The 15,667-nt window shown below is 33.6% G+C and overlaps 1 long non-coding RNA gene across 1 annotated transcript; it reads right to left on the reverse strand.

Annotated features, from left to right (window-relative positions):
• Window positions 1-9,420: 9,420 nt before the first annotated feature.
• Window positions 9,421-11,139, reverse strand: LOC117682523 (uncharacterized). The gene is made up of 3 exons (XR_004596862.2): window positions 11,006-11,139; window positions 9,690-9,759; window positions 9,421-9,574 (listed from the first exon to the last, which is right to left on the reverse strand). It is a non-coding gene; the product is annotated as an uncharacterized lncRNA (long non-coding RNA).
• Between the last annotated feature and the right edge of the window lie 4,528 nt (window positions 11,140-15,667).

A 15,667-nucleotide genomic window follows, 5' to 3' on the forward strand; every position in this document is an offset into this window, starting at 1 on the left:
GCAGTATTTCCTTTCTTAACTTTTAAAGTAAAAAGCAAGATGTACAAATTTTCCGGCAAGGAATTAAATATTGTGCATTAAACAGACAAAAACCACATGCGTTTGTTGAATTGTAAACACTTTAAAGACCGTCATGATTTGCGACTCAAACACTTGATTGGAGAATCTGTTTAAATTCAGAAGTAGAAGAAACATTGGCAGTTTTAGTTCACACCAAGATTGCTAATATGTATGACCAAAGGGTGTTTAAAGATTTTGTCCCAAGGTCAATTAGTTAACTAAGCGGAGGTTTCATTTGTGAGTTTTCTTGCGGTAACTCTAGCTTGAGGCTGGATTTCCTCTACGAGGGGGAAAACTTTAAAACTTTAAAAGTTGTGTGACTGAGTCAGTCAGAAGTATATCGAGTCTCAAATTCCAGTTTACTTATAATAGTTAAACTTTATATCTTTAATTATATAATAATTTTGGCTTTAACGACTCCTTTGATTGGCTGATACAGATGGAGGGACATTTTTTATATTGTATGAAATATTTTGATATGGTGACACAACCCCTTGACAACATATAGGCGGAACTCCTTTTTTTTTTTTAACTCTAAGCCCTTTATGTGCACTTGCATGTATGTGTGTACAAAAATGAACAAATTGAGTATGATTTAGTTTATCTCTTTCCATTTAAATAAAATAAATTTGTAAGAGAGTAAATCTCCTAATATGAACGTGCCTCGTGTGCTCCATCAACCGCCTCAAGAGCCCTCTCCCTGCAAGCTTTACACTTCCTCTCTTTTGCGTTTATTTGTAATTAAACTTTTAACAACTGTATCTTTATATTTGAGAAGCTAAACTGTAAAGATGCCTTAGCTTCCAAACACCAAATTCAAAAATGGCCGTCTCCACTCGCTTCATTCTTATCTGGGTCACCTGTTACTAAGGATGTTGTACTAACGCACGGTTAAAATGCTATTTACGTAAAAAAAAAAATAAAAAAAAAAAAAATACAGAAAATTCATAAAAACCAGATTTCGAATGTAAATAGAAAGGTTCTGCTTTGCAGAGAAAACTTAATCTTGCAGAAACATTCGAAATCTTATTAAAATTTTGAATTTGGTTTGGTTTGCCTAATAAGCGACGCATCGAGGTTTTCTATTAATAAAAAAAAATTATAGATTATCATATCAAAATTATTAGGGTCTTCCATCTTCAGCGGAAGACCCTACTATTATTCTATTGTTTCTTTTTCACTTTTCTTATTAGGGTTTTCCGTTTTTCAACGGAAAACCCTTCTGTTATTCTACTGTTTCTTTTTTTTTTTTTCCCGCAAATTTTGTGCACGAGATTTCTCGAACATTTTTTGTCTGATTGCTATGAAACTTTCAGGGTACGTAGATGATATTAATATCTCTAGACGTTTTTTTCAAATTTTTTAAATTCACTTCCGGTTATGAGTTATTGCCCTTTAATTGAAAATTGGGGGGTCTTTTGTCCAGAGTTGATCTCGGGAACTACAGATGATAGATGCATGAAATTTGGCGAAATTGTCGGTAACCTTTTATAATTTTGCTGGCATGAAAATTTTGGTAATTTCTTTGTTAGTTTTTGAGCTATTTGTCGCCAAAGTTTAAGATTTTTTCGGGGCTGAAATTTTGTTGCTTTTTGTATTATAACCTTTAAACTAAAAATATTTTGTTAATACATATAGAACAAAAGTTGTTTAGAATAACGAGAGCTTTCATTTAAAATTAAGAAAAAAGGGCTGGCCCCTATAATTAGGGGTCAGCAGCTCATACACGTATTTTTCTGATAGCAAAAATCGTTATCATTTTATGAAAAAAAATTAATTTAGTTATTGTTAATATATTAAATAATGTCATTTGGTATCAAATTAAACAAGTTCTGTCCTATATTTTTTTTCAAATTTCATAAAACAAATATGTGAGAATCGTACATGAACGAGTTAATATGTCTACATAGACACACAAGCGAACAAATGCCACATTAAGGCCCAGGCATTTACTGCATTACGTTGTGTTGCGTCTTAGATAAATTGTTGTGATTCAATTTCATTTTTTTCATCTATATCATTTATGAATTCAATGAACACACATTATTTAAACGTTCTATGTGCAACTATTTGTCGGGGCGCCCCTGTTTGTGACCCCCGCGCGCGCGCACCGAATGTAAACAGTAACGAACGGCATTGTAGAAAAGAAAGAGCCGTAATGCAGAAGAGAAGTTGTGTATTTTTTCGGTGTACACATGCATTTTCAATTTGCTGTGAAACATATGAACATGCACAGGGAACAATAATACATATTTGTTTAAGGAGGATATTTTTCTCGTGTGAATCGTTTACGAGGAAATTCTGACAAAAATAAAAATAACAGATTGTGAATTTTCAACTCAAAATTCAAAGCAGGGTCTAATTAGAAACATATCATATATTCTTGTGCAGAGGACTCCAAATGTAGTCATGAATACCCTGTAGACATAACTTCAAGTAAATAAAATTGTATACTTCAGACTTCAGAGTTAAAACATGACTCTAATATCTTTATGATGCCGATCATTGTATCATTAAAGAGGTATAGCAGACCAACGGGTACCCGGTACATGTACTTGTACATGTAGGTTACAAGTTAGAACTATGCCTACCATTCTACCAGTTCACATAATTTTTCTTGTTTAGCAGTTATGATGTGTACTTAAATTGTCCTTGTTAATGTTTTAAATGTAATTTTTTATTCTCTTTTTTTAATCTGACTACTGGCAGTACTGGCGTGCGAGCAGTTCTCGCCGAGGACCATTTCTCGCTGGTGCACTGTTACATCATATTTTCGTATATAATTTTATGTGTTGATAAAATGACGTAACAATGCACTGGTGAGAAATGGTACTCGGCGAGAACTGATCGCACGCCAATATTGATTAATTACAGACAAAAACTGAAGGTTGCGAGTGTTATTTTTAATTGAACAACATTGTTTAAAATAATTCTTTATATATGTGACGATCAGACCGGTTTGAATACCAGTGCCAGATAGCTCAGTTGGTAGAGCACCTGACTAGAGATTCAGGGGGCCCAGGTTCAAATCCCTTCATTATTTCTCCCATCCTGTTACAATATTGGTGTTGTGACCAACCACTGGAACTAACAGGTTAACTCGATCCTGCCAGGGATGATCTTCGAGGGTGAAGATCATTTAAGGGGGAGGAATGTGACGGTCAGACTTGTTTGAATACCGGTGCCAGATACATGTAGCTCAGTTGGTAGAGCACTTGACTAGAGATTCAGAGGGCCAGGTTCGAATCCCACTTTGTTCCGTCGTTATTTCTCCCATCTTTTACATATACATGTATATCAGATATATGACAGATGATTAAGGTCATCACATGTTTTGCAAGATGCAATAAGTGTTAAAAACCTTTACTTTACAACAGAATACATTTAAGTGAATATTTATGTTTCTTGTTATTATTTGGTGTGGTTTTCTTGACAGTGTCGCATAAACAATTTACCCGCTCCTAAAACACAAACTTTCTTTTTGTGGATTCAGCTTACCGCTGATTGGCTGCTGTTGCAGCAGACAAATAAGATATGCACGCACAAAACACAATGAACTTATCAGAGAATGAGTTGAGTTTATTTAAACTGTTGGAATTTGGGTATTTTTTTTTTAAATGTATACTTGTGACAAAACATATATGTGGTACATACAGCTGTAGCTTTATAAAGAAAATTTTGGTTAGACCATATATACCTATCATGCAAGTAAATGATATTTACAAAAAACTTGCAATTTATGGCGCACGAAATATACGCTAGTTTTATAAAGATTGACATACATGTAATGTACCACATTCTTTGAAAAATAATCTATTAAAAATTCTTCATTAAGTTTACTCATACATGTTTTATGCTTATTACACGTAATATTGTTTTTAAAACATGTAATTTATAAGAAAATAAACAAAAACCCTCGCTAAATTTATTTGCAAACAAAAAATACACAGTAGAATTGATAAAAAATGGTATACCAGAAGCTAATACCAGTACATGTACTTTGACGCTGTTCGGTGGGTAATATTCGTTTGTAATTTACGAATTGAAATATTGACTGTTGCACTACAAGTATGGTAATAAACTCTCTCTCTTTCTCAATTTGATAAGTGTTTATACCTATGAAAATTTTTTAATATTATATTATGACTTGATATGCAAATTTTTGATCTTGTACTGCCTAAATGTTATGTCATGTATTGGGATATGTCATACTTATTACACTGCATGGTCAGTGTATTTTTTACAGAAATACTATGCATATGTTAATGTAAACACAGCTATTACTAGTACATGTATGTAAACACAGCTAATTATTTTTTTTATTTATTTCAGCTCAAAACAGACTCTTGTTACCACATGGCTTTTACCGGTACCTGTTGATTCTTGTGGGTCAGCTCCTGAGATTAACCTGTCACCTCTATCCACATGCATATTCCTTGTGTTCTACAGACTATTTACTGGTAATTCAAATTAAATCCGATAATGCATGAACAATAATGGAACTTGAAGAAAGCATCATGCCATGTTGTGGTTTGTGTTTGATAAGAAATTATGAAAACAAAATTAAGGCTGTTTAAAGAAATTCATAATTGCTGTGAAAATTTGTTTTTCAATAAAAGTATACAATTATGTTTCCTTTATTTTTTATTTCATAAAGATATTTAGATGTGTTTACATAATTGAAACCCCCCCCCCCCCTCTATTTAATTGTCTGCATTAAGATTACATGTAGGATATGTAAATGTACATTTGACTTTGAAATAACATCTGCTATGATAATTACTTTTGAAATGAACAAGAAACAACCTATTTCTACCTTTCTAAGGTATATATGCATAAAAAAGTAGAAAAACATGTCAAATTTGAACATTTTTCATTGAAATCAACTCTGTCTCCAGCTACCTGGGTGTGTTTGAATTTAATTCTAATTTAAGGCAGATGTCTAACTTGTAGGTTGTAACTTACTGTTTTAGCATGGTTAGAAGAAGACTAGAAATCAGAATAGATTAGATATTCACTAAATATGATTGTTAGCTTACTTTTTTCATGAAATTAAACAAGAAATCACAAGCAGGACAGCTGTCTATTTGTTAATTAAAATGGTACAAATCATACAATAAACAAATAAAGATCACATTTTAGAATCATTGATGATTGTTTTCAAATATGTGTGAGAAATGACTCAAGGAAATTGCCACATGTTTCATAAAATTAGGTAAAACATTTCAAACCATGACTTTTTATGAAAATCAAAAGATTGGGGGGTGGGGGGTATACATGTAAGGGTATTTCTAAGTGATGTGAAGCTTTTATCATGATTATATCATTTAGGCATATGTTGTATTGAATAAGGTTTCTTTTTAAAGGTGGTTGAACAAAAGTTGACCTCTAAAAGGTCAGATAAAGATGTTTTACTATGGAGAACCCTGTAAATCTGTGTTTACTAAAGGAAATTGGAAATGGTGGGTTCACTTAAATGGCCATATTTTTATTAAACCTCAATGGAATTGGCAATATGTGGTATTCTTTTTCTCAGAATTGCATTAGCTTTCTTATTCTAAGACAAACCGCCTTTTCATAAAAATGTTAGTGTACTAAGTTAAAGATACAAGGAACAGTTTCGGATAAAGTACCGTCAATATTTTTGTAAAATTGAGAGTGACTGTACTTGAAGGTTTATCATTGTTGTGTAGATTCATGAAATGAATTTTAATGATTACCAATAGTTAGAGGGATGTCTCTAGTTGGAATTGGTAAGCAATATTAAGGCCCCTAATTTTAAGTACATGAGAAGCAGAAATAAATTGTGAAACTTGCGGCTATGACAGATATGTTGACTTTACAGTGAAATTGAAGGTTACAAACGGGAGGTTGTATAACATGAAATGTAGGTGGATAGGATATTATATGCCTATTTAGTATTTACTGGGTATGAGGACAATAGCAAGTTTATTGTCCCCCAAGACAGCAAATATTTAATGAGGCAAAGCCAAGGGAAATAGTAGCTGTTGAATGGGACAATAAACTTGCTATTGTCCGAATAGTCAGTTAATTGGTATTTCATTATACAGAAGAAAACTTTATTTGTCAGCGATGCAGAATTTCTTGATGATAAACAAATTAGAGTTAAATCAAACTTTGTATTTAATGCGGCGATCTTATTAGGTCAGAGGTGTTCCGAGTTTAAGGTGATATGGGACACTTCCATGTTGTGACGTATTGTTTATCGAAATAAACAATAAAATAAAGTGTAATTATATAAGTACATGTAGTTTCTTCTCAAAAATGGTCACCTAACTCCTTAGCACAGTGGGTTAGAGGGTTTACTAGGAACCTATAAGTCATGAGTTCGAATCCCGCTGGGGTTTTTACAATTTTTACCTTTTCAAATATTTTGGAAAGCTATTTTTTGGTTAAATATTGTAAAATTTGAAAATTCTAAACCGGTGAAAAGTTTTCAATTATATAGTACTTTAATCCACATTAATATCGACAGATGTCCCATACCACCTTAAAAAGGAGGGAAATCAAATTCTGCTAATGAATGGTTTTGATGACTATTCACCATGGGCAGATAGCATGGATACTATTATAGATAAAAAGGCATGTTTATGCGGGCGCCTTCTAGTGATCAATTTGTCGATCTGTCCATCCGAGATGGCTTGACAGGAGCATAGCTTCTCTCCCCTTGGCCCAATCTGGCTCATACCTCATCCACAGGGTTCCTTTGGTTGAAGGATGTGCAGTGACCTTGAACCATGTTTTTTTCAGGTATAAGGTTAAGGTCATAGCAGAATTATATATATAAAATCCTTGTCTGGGGCATATCTTTTTTCCCTTTGGTCCAATCTGGCTAATACTCACAGAGTGTCTCTATGGTTAAACGATGTGCAGTGACCTTGCATGAAATTTCTAGGTAACGGGTGAAGATCATATCGGATCATGCAAAAATCCTTTTTTGAGAGCATATATAATTTCTACTAACCCCTATTTGGCTCAGACTTCACATAAGCAGAGCTTTTGAGTAAAGGGTGAAAGGGTGTGTAGTGACCTTGAACCTATTTTCAGTGAAAAGAAACTGTGAAGGTCATATCAGAATTATATTTTTAAAAATCCTTGTCCGGAGTATATCTTCTCTCCCTTTGCTCCTTTACCCACATGATGCCTTTGTTCAAAATATATGCAATGACCTCGAATGATATTTGTAGATGAAGAGTCAAGGTCATATCAGATCACACAAAAATCCATATTTTAAGAGCATAGATATACTCTCCTTTTAGCCCCTATTTGGCTAATATTTTACCTTTACAGAGTTTATTGGTTAATGGCGTGCAGTGACCTTGAACCAAGTCTGTCAATGTGAAGGTCATAGCAGATCTTTTTAAAATTAGTTTTAAATAGTAGATTATTTTCCAAATATGCTTAATCTTGGTCAGATTGAACAAAAATGCATGTATGTTAGGGGGAATGAAATTGAATTAAAAGTTCTATGCCAGCTGGAAAAAATTCAAGTTATAGGTCAAGGTCAAAGCAGAATTCTCTGAAATAACATAAGCGGGGCCCTTTGAAATGTTCACCATTTCAATGTTGTCTGGTTCATAGTAATTTTACATAGAAAATATTCACAGAAGTACAGTAAAGTAAACTTAACATCGATAAGTTTCTGACAATTAATGACGCAACGAGCCCACAGTACGAAAGGTCAACCTTTTGAAAAGCAGTGAAGAGGAAAAGTTGCTCAGAATTATGTTTTAAACAAAATTGATTTTTTACATAAATTTTAATTTTGCATTCTGGGTTAAGAAAAAAGATGTTAGTTCAAGGTAAAGTAAACTTGTACCTAAAATGAAGTCAAATTTGTTAAGTCGTACTTAAACACATTGGTTTTTTTGTTAAGTCGTTCTTGAAATGGTTAAGGGTTTTTGGTTAAGTCGTACTTAAAAACATTCGGATCATGTTAAGTTGTACCAAGAATCATTCGATTTTTTTTTCATCTTTTTGTACTTAGGTTTCTTTGTTACTAGATTAAGAACTCTGCTTCTTAGACGTACTTCTAGCGTTGCTTTCGACATTAGCGGAAAACCCACTCGTTGCTTTGCAACGAGCTTTGCTCTAGTTATTCTTTTTATTCTTTTTTTGTCTTATAAATTTTGTGCAGGCGATTTCTCGAAGATGGCTCATTCGATTTTCTTCAAATTTTAAGGGATGATGTGTCGGCATCTGAAGTTTGTACCGCCGTTTCAATTTCTTGATAATCACTTCCGGTCGGAAGTTACCGTCCGTTTACGATTTTTAAAAGTCAATTTTGTCGGCTAGAGATCTAAAAAACGAATAAAGATATAGGGGTGAAATTTTCAGTGAAGATAGACATCACTTTTACCTGTTGCAACATGGTCATAAAAACGTTCGCCGTCACTTCTGGTCGTCACCGGAAGGAAATATAAAAAATCGATTTTTTCAACTTTTTGCTTTTAATATATTTTTCTAATGGGTTGATAGAGACTCTTTTATTTAATCGGAATATGTAATTTGTTTTGAAATCGATTGATGTGTTCCCGAGATATTAAGCATCAAAGTCCTGAAGCAAGAGTCTGAGTAGCTCGGTCGTTAGAGTCGTGGGCATGTGCCCAGGCGACCCGGGTTCAAGCTTCGGGTGCCGAAAATATTTTTCCTAATTTTTTTTGCGTTGATTAACAATTTAGTCTTAAAAGTGAAGGATTTTATCTCATTGATTCAAAAATCGGACGGAAGACCCACTCGTTGCTCGCAACGAGAACGATCTAGTTGCACATATGTTCTTTAATGCCATCGTGAGCATATACAAATTTGAATATTCATAGTCTTAACAAATTTCCAATGCCTGGTGGAACTTACATCTATAAATTCACATTTATTGAAATCTGACAAAAGAGACATGGGAAAAACTGTTTGTTCAGCATACTTAATATGTACTCAGTCGCAGCTAATCAATGGCGTACATGTACAAGCCTTTGACATGATATGACTAATATGAAACCTAATGTTGTTTTTTCTTATTTGAACGCTTTTCGTTTGCTTTATTTAAAAAAACCCACTTTAGATCATATAATTATGTATAAGTAATCTTTAATTATACAGCATTCGCCTGGCTAAAACACCAATTAATCATTTTTTATCTGTTAATATATTTAATGTTATGCAAAGTTGTTTGATGATAGTCTTTGATAGAATTTCAAAATAATATTGATTATTAATCGTATATTCATAAGTAACAGTTGCTGCCGTTTCGTTTTTCGCCATATTATGTGGATGATTTAGAGTCTTTGTTGCATGGCCTTTTTGACAAACACATTTCATTTATTAAAATAACGGAAACGTGAAGACTACTCTGATAATTTTATTTTGACTTTCTCAGACAACTTTCAATATTCTTTTTTCTCTTCATTCTGGTTAGCAAAGACCGTGGCACAATATTTGTAAAGTTGCGGATCCTCTTTCAACGGAATCTCTGCATCTCTAGCCCAGAAGCAAATGCCTAAAGATGTATTCATATTGTTAATCATAGTTGTCATAATGCAAAATTTCCACTTTCATCTGTATATTTGCATTTTTATGTACAATATGTAAAATGAAATGAAACAAATTCAAACCTGTTCGGGGATCATTCCAGTCAACAGAAACTCCAGATGTAATCAATCCGAACAGTAAAAGACAAGAGAGCTATGAAAAACAAATTTAAATGAGATGATGAGATGTGAATATTTTAACTATATATATGTGTTTAAATTTGTAAACCAAAACAATATACATTCCAAAAAATAAGTTCAAGGTTCCTTGACATCCAATGGCCTATTTATCACCGTATGTTACGTCATGTCAATTTCAACCGATTGTGAAACTTGTTTTTGGTCACTACAGTTAGGTTTCTAACTCTGTAGCGCCGTCTACTGACCCGAAGGTCCCGAGTTCGAATAAAGCAGGATTTTTATTTGTATATATGAACAGCAATTCATTTTAAAATTTGATTTTCTCCCAAAGTTTAACAACTTTTAACTGTTATTTTTAAGTCGAATATATATAGGGTAAGTCATTTTAATTCCACAGTGTTAAAATTACACGATTTCTAAATAGGTACCAATCGCGATGATTTTAATTTCACGCTGCTAGAAAATTAATTTAAAACGTTTTTCGAATCTAATGGTAGTATTCTCGATGGGTTTAACTGGGCGGGAAAATGAAGAATTGCGAATATAGAGATATTAAAACCTCGATTTTTTGCCAATCTACAGTACTTGACTTCTGTATATATGAGAATATGAACATTTGGATTTATACGCGAAAATTTACTAGACAGTGCGGATGGCCTTTATTGTTGAAAGTAATTTTGCAGTTAAAATAACATGTTCTCCATAAAAAGAACAACCAATTATAAAATATACAAATAAATATCCCTGGGTCCATGAAAATCTATCTTAAGGCGATATTTCAATGTAGCTTGATATGTTATCATTTCTTGAAAACAATACGAACATATGAAACTAACCCTTAATAAAGTCCTTAACGCCTAGTAAAACGATTAAAAGTTAATGTTAATTCGTTAACATTGAAAATATTTTACCAACAAAGACAATCGTATGAAGTTCTATCGCGCCTTAAAGAAACCAAAATTGTTGCGGTTCATTGCGTCCATGTTAAACGTAAGCACTCCAACAATTTTACAGACTGATTAAAAGGACACATTTTTAAATGCATTCTTTGAGTTGAGTTTTGTGCCATTTACCTCTACATAACCTTATCAAATGTAATTGTAAACTAAATTGAAAGCACATTAATATTTAGTGGACAATTACTGTATAGTTGTTTTATCAGAACAATTAGTTATATAAACCACGTTGACTTAATGATATTATGCCATACATAGATTCAGCTCTTTTAGGATACTACATTATGAAGATTTTAGTCTTACCATGACGTTGAAGTTGGCCATTTCAAAAGTAACTGATGATACTCTAGCAACAAGAAGGAGCAAGTGGTTTGCGATGTTTGTATGAATGAAAACGCCCTCTATTTATATAATAATAACATCCTACGCATTATATATAATGCCACATCGTGATTACAAAAAGACAAATGCATGTTTGTGTTATACACGGCCTGCGTCGTAATTTAAGACAGGAACAAAAAAAAAAAAACTAAGCATGCTTTTACACAGCTTGTAATGCAAAGAAAAAAAGGCATGTGTCTCAATTTCATTCACAAAAGACCTTCGAATATATATATATGCTTTTTGTTCAATGTTCTGCCGAAGTTTTCCTATTCTTTTCAGAGGGGCATAGCAAGAAGTGAAGCTTAGACATTTGTGTGTTATGAGACTTTGGAGTTGTAAGAGACATTCTAGTTGTGTGCAGAATTTGAATGGTCGAAGTTCTACTTGTCACGGCCTACACGTAAAGACTTTTGGAAAAGCGCTTATTCGAGACGCCTGTTATTAAATATATGTATTTTAACAACTTCTGCTGAGTATCTGCTCACCCAGTACCAGTATGAATGTTGTCACTATTTATAAGGTTTATACGGATAAGGATTTTAAGAATAAGGAGTATAAGGATAAGGTTTATAAGGATAAGGATTATAGGGATAAGGATTATAAGGATAAGGGTTATAAGGATAAGGTTTATTTATAATATGCATTAAGGAATAAGGATTAATTGATTATAACGTTAATTATAAAATCATAATATATATATAAATACATATTTGTGTATTCCTAGCAGTTTTGAATGCGAGGTGGGTGTACTTTGTTTTGTAGATCAAAAAACAAATTTTTTTGATGATATATGGCATTTTTTTACTAGTATTTGAAGCATTTTTGTTTAGTTTGTTTATATTGTAAAGAAAAATTCATCTGCTTTAACATTACTATATAATTTAAAAAAAAATCTGTTTAATCTGTTTTCGGTTTTTAACATAGTTTCTATTATTTTGAGAATGCACCCACGTAAGAAATCCCATTCCGTTGACGAAGGAAAAGGGGAGTCAGGAGTAAAGCGTAGATCTGTTTACTCGGGAAAGGCCAGATTACCAGGCAAAAAGAAACCCCAGACGTCAAATGCCGAAAAATCCGGAGGACCACTTCGACCACAACAATCAATGGATACAATCGCCTTTGATACGGATGGAGCCGCCACAGGTCTGGAACAAGTAGTGTCATCGGTGGCAGAGCGGATGTTGCCGGAAATAAATAAAAAGATAGAAACGATCATTTCTCAGCGGCTGGACACATCCATAGATGAAGGTACTAAAATCTCGTCTAATCCAGATTTATCTGTTTCGAACGAAGTTATTTGTTTCGATACAATTGAAACACCTTCATGTCTATCTGGTTCACCGAGTATAATTAGTGTCCATGATGATCTAGCTATGCACGTTCCACAATTAGTTTAGCAAACAATCATGAAAGGTGAATTCGTTGAGCTGAATACACTCCTGAATAAGCAGGCAGATTTTGACACACAAGAAAGTAGTGTTCTATTCATGAATGGGCAGCTTACTTTAAAACCTACAAATGCAACCAAAATTACGAGTAATTGATGCTTGGTTAGATGCATTTTTTATATATATGAGTATTTATTTGTCATCACATGTCGATCAAACCCCCAGTCTCATCAAATACATGGCCAGTGTCAAACTCGGTGCTAGTCGAGTTTCTGGGGGTTTAGGCTGGAGAGAATATGACCGACAATTTCGTTTAAAAAGAGCGAAAGACAACAATATTTCATGGGGGAAAATTGATCAAGAGTTATGGTTACTTTATATTACCCCCAATAGCAATACTCAGTCTGTATATAAAAATACTCAGAGCAACCCAAAATTCTGTTATGAATACAACAACAAAGGTTTCTGCCGTGTTCAAAATTGTCAATATCAGCATCAATGTCTCAAGTGTCAAAGCAAACATCCTGCTATTCATTGTTCTGATAAGCAAGTTGTACATAAGTTACCAACATCAAGAGCTTTTCAAGCGCCCCAGCCAATCTCATCAACTTTTCGCCAGTCAGGCAACAAATATCAAGCACACTCCTTTCATAAAAACAGGTTCAACTCCAGTTAAAGTTGACATAATGTGCCCATATTTATCAGTATATCCAAACAAATCTATAGCTGATCAATTAAAGAACGGATTTAGATTTGGGTTTTACCTTCATTATGAGGGCCCTAGAATTTCTACGACCTGCACAAATTTAGTTTCTGTTAAAGATTACCCCAAAGTTATTAAAAAAAAATGATAGGGAAATTGCTTTGGGTCGTATAGCTGGCCCTTTTAATTATGAGCCATTAGGTAATTTAAGATTATCACCTATTGGTGTTGTTGCAAAGAAGGATGGAGGATGGCGTCTGATCAATCACCTATCTTATCCTTTTGATTATAATGTTAATGATTTTATAGATACAGAAGCTTGCTCTGTGCATTATACATCTTTTGACAAGATTTAAGATATGATAGCGAAACTTGGATCAGGAGCCTTTTTAGGGAAAATGGATGTTAAATCAGCATTTAGGCTACTTCCCGTTAACCCTTCAGACCACCAGTTACTTGGTTTCAAATTTAATAATGATTATTATTACGATATGTGTCTACCAATGGGCTGTTCTATTAGTTGTGCCTTGTGGGAAAAATTTGCACATTTTATACAGTGGGTAGTTGAAGAAAAAACTGGAATTCACACTTTGAACCACTATTTAGATGACTTTATATTCGCTGGGAGTACATTTGAAATTTGTGATTTGTTGATGTCTTCATTTAAAAATACGTGCGATGAATTTTGCATCCCACTAGCAGAAGAAAAAACAGAAGGCCCTAAAACTGTTCTTACATTTTTGGGTATTGTTATCGATACAGATAAAATGGCTATCAGAATTCCAAGCGAAAAAATAATCGTTTTGGAGAATTTACTACAAGTTATGTTACGGAAAACAAAAACTACGCTTAGAGAATTTCAATCTTTGGTACATGTAGGCACTCTAAATTTTTGTGCAAAAGCTATTACATCAGCAAGGGCCTTTAACAGAAGATTCTGTGATGCCATGTGTGGAATTAAACATCCTGGTCATTTTATTAGATTAACGCTGGGAATGAAATCAGACCTCCGAGTGTGGTAAGATTTTTTACACAATTTTAATGGTAATTTAAATGTTATGGATGTCAGTTGGTTATCAAATGACCAACTGCACCTCTACACTGATAGTACAGGCAATTATCAGTTAGGTTGCGGCGTATACTTGCATGGTCAATGGGCATATTTTGGTTGGCCTCAAAGTTGAATAGAGCAAAATATTATGTTAGATATAACATTTTTAGAGTTGTTGCCGATTGTCCTTGCCTTTTTCTTATTTAAAACTCAATTTCTTGACAAAAAGATAGTATTTCACACTGACAATAAGGCTTTGGTTTCTATTTTGAATAAGAAATCATCTAAATCACTCAGAGTTATGGAATTGGTTCGACCTTTAGTATTACATTCCATGGTGAACAATATTTATTTTAAAGCTTGTCACATTGCTGGTTATAACAATGCTATTGCTGATTCAATTTCTCGCAAGCAGTGGACCAGGTTTCGTGCCCTTGCCCCAGAATCCAATCTACATCCGATTCCTATTCCGGAAGATTTTATAGGAATGATCTCACAGCTGAAATTAAACGCCTGACGCTCAATTCAGTTGCTTTGAATACAAGAAATACTTATTCAACTAGCCTTAAGGGTTTCGAGCAATTTAGATCGTCATATGAACTACGTCAATTTTGGCCTCCCCCCGTTTCACATATATCAATGTTTATTGCTCATCTGTCGCTAAAAGGTTAAGGTCACGCTACAATTTCATTATATATTGCAGGAATTAGTTTCAAATGCAAGTTATTTGGGGTTTCTGACAACACACACTATTTTTTGATAAGAAAATTATTGGAGGGAATCAAAAGGTCAAATCATTCAAAAGATTGCAGACTCCCTATTACTAAACACATTCTTGAGAAACTTGTTAAAACAACATCTTTAGTATGTTCGTCAAATTTTGAGGCCATTCTTTTTTCAACGGCATTTTCAGTTGCTTATCATGCTTTTTTTAGAGTTGGGGAATTTACTTTAAGTCCAAACCAAACCAATCAAGTTATTGCCTTTGGTCATTTAAAATTTGTAACAAATCGAAACTCCACGGTAGATTACATAGAGCTTATAGTTCCTTTTTCTAAAACGGATCAAACTGGAAAAGGGGAATCCGTAATTTTGGAACCAACAAAAATTATGTATGTCCTGTATTGTGGTTGACAAAATATATAGCTATGAGACCAAAGATAGGTGGTCAGTTATTTGTGCATTTAGATGGCAGTCCTCTCACAAGGTTCCAGTTTTGTTCAGTATTAAACAAGTCGCTTGAAGTTGCTGGTTTTCCAAAATCTCTTTACAAATCTCATTCCTTCCGTATTGGGGCGGCGTCAGACAGTTTTTCGGACGGTCGTTCAGAATTGGAAATTAAAAAGCAAGGTAAATGGAGTTTCAATGCCTTTAAAAGCTACATAAGGATTAAGTAACTTTTGTTTATATATAGATCTATAAATATAAATATGCTATCT

This window comes from Magallana gigas, chromosome 4, assembly GCF_963853765.1.
Source record: "Magallana gigas chromosome 4, xbMagGiga1.1, whole genome shotgun sequence".
Lineage (NCBI taxonomy): Eukaryota > Metazoa > Mollusca > Bivalvia > Ostreida > Ostreidae > Magallana > Magallana gigas.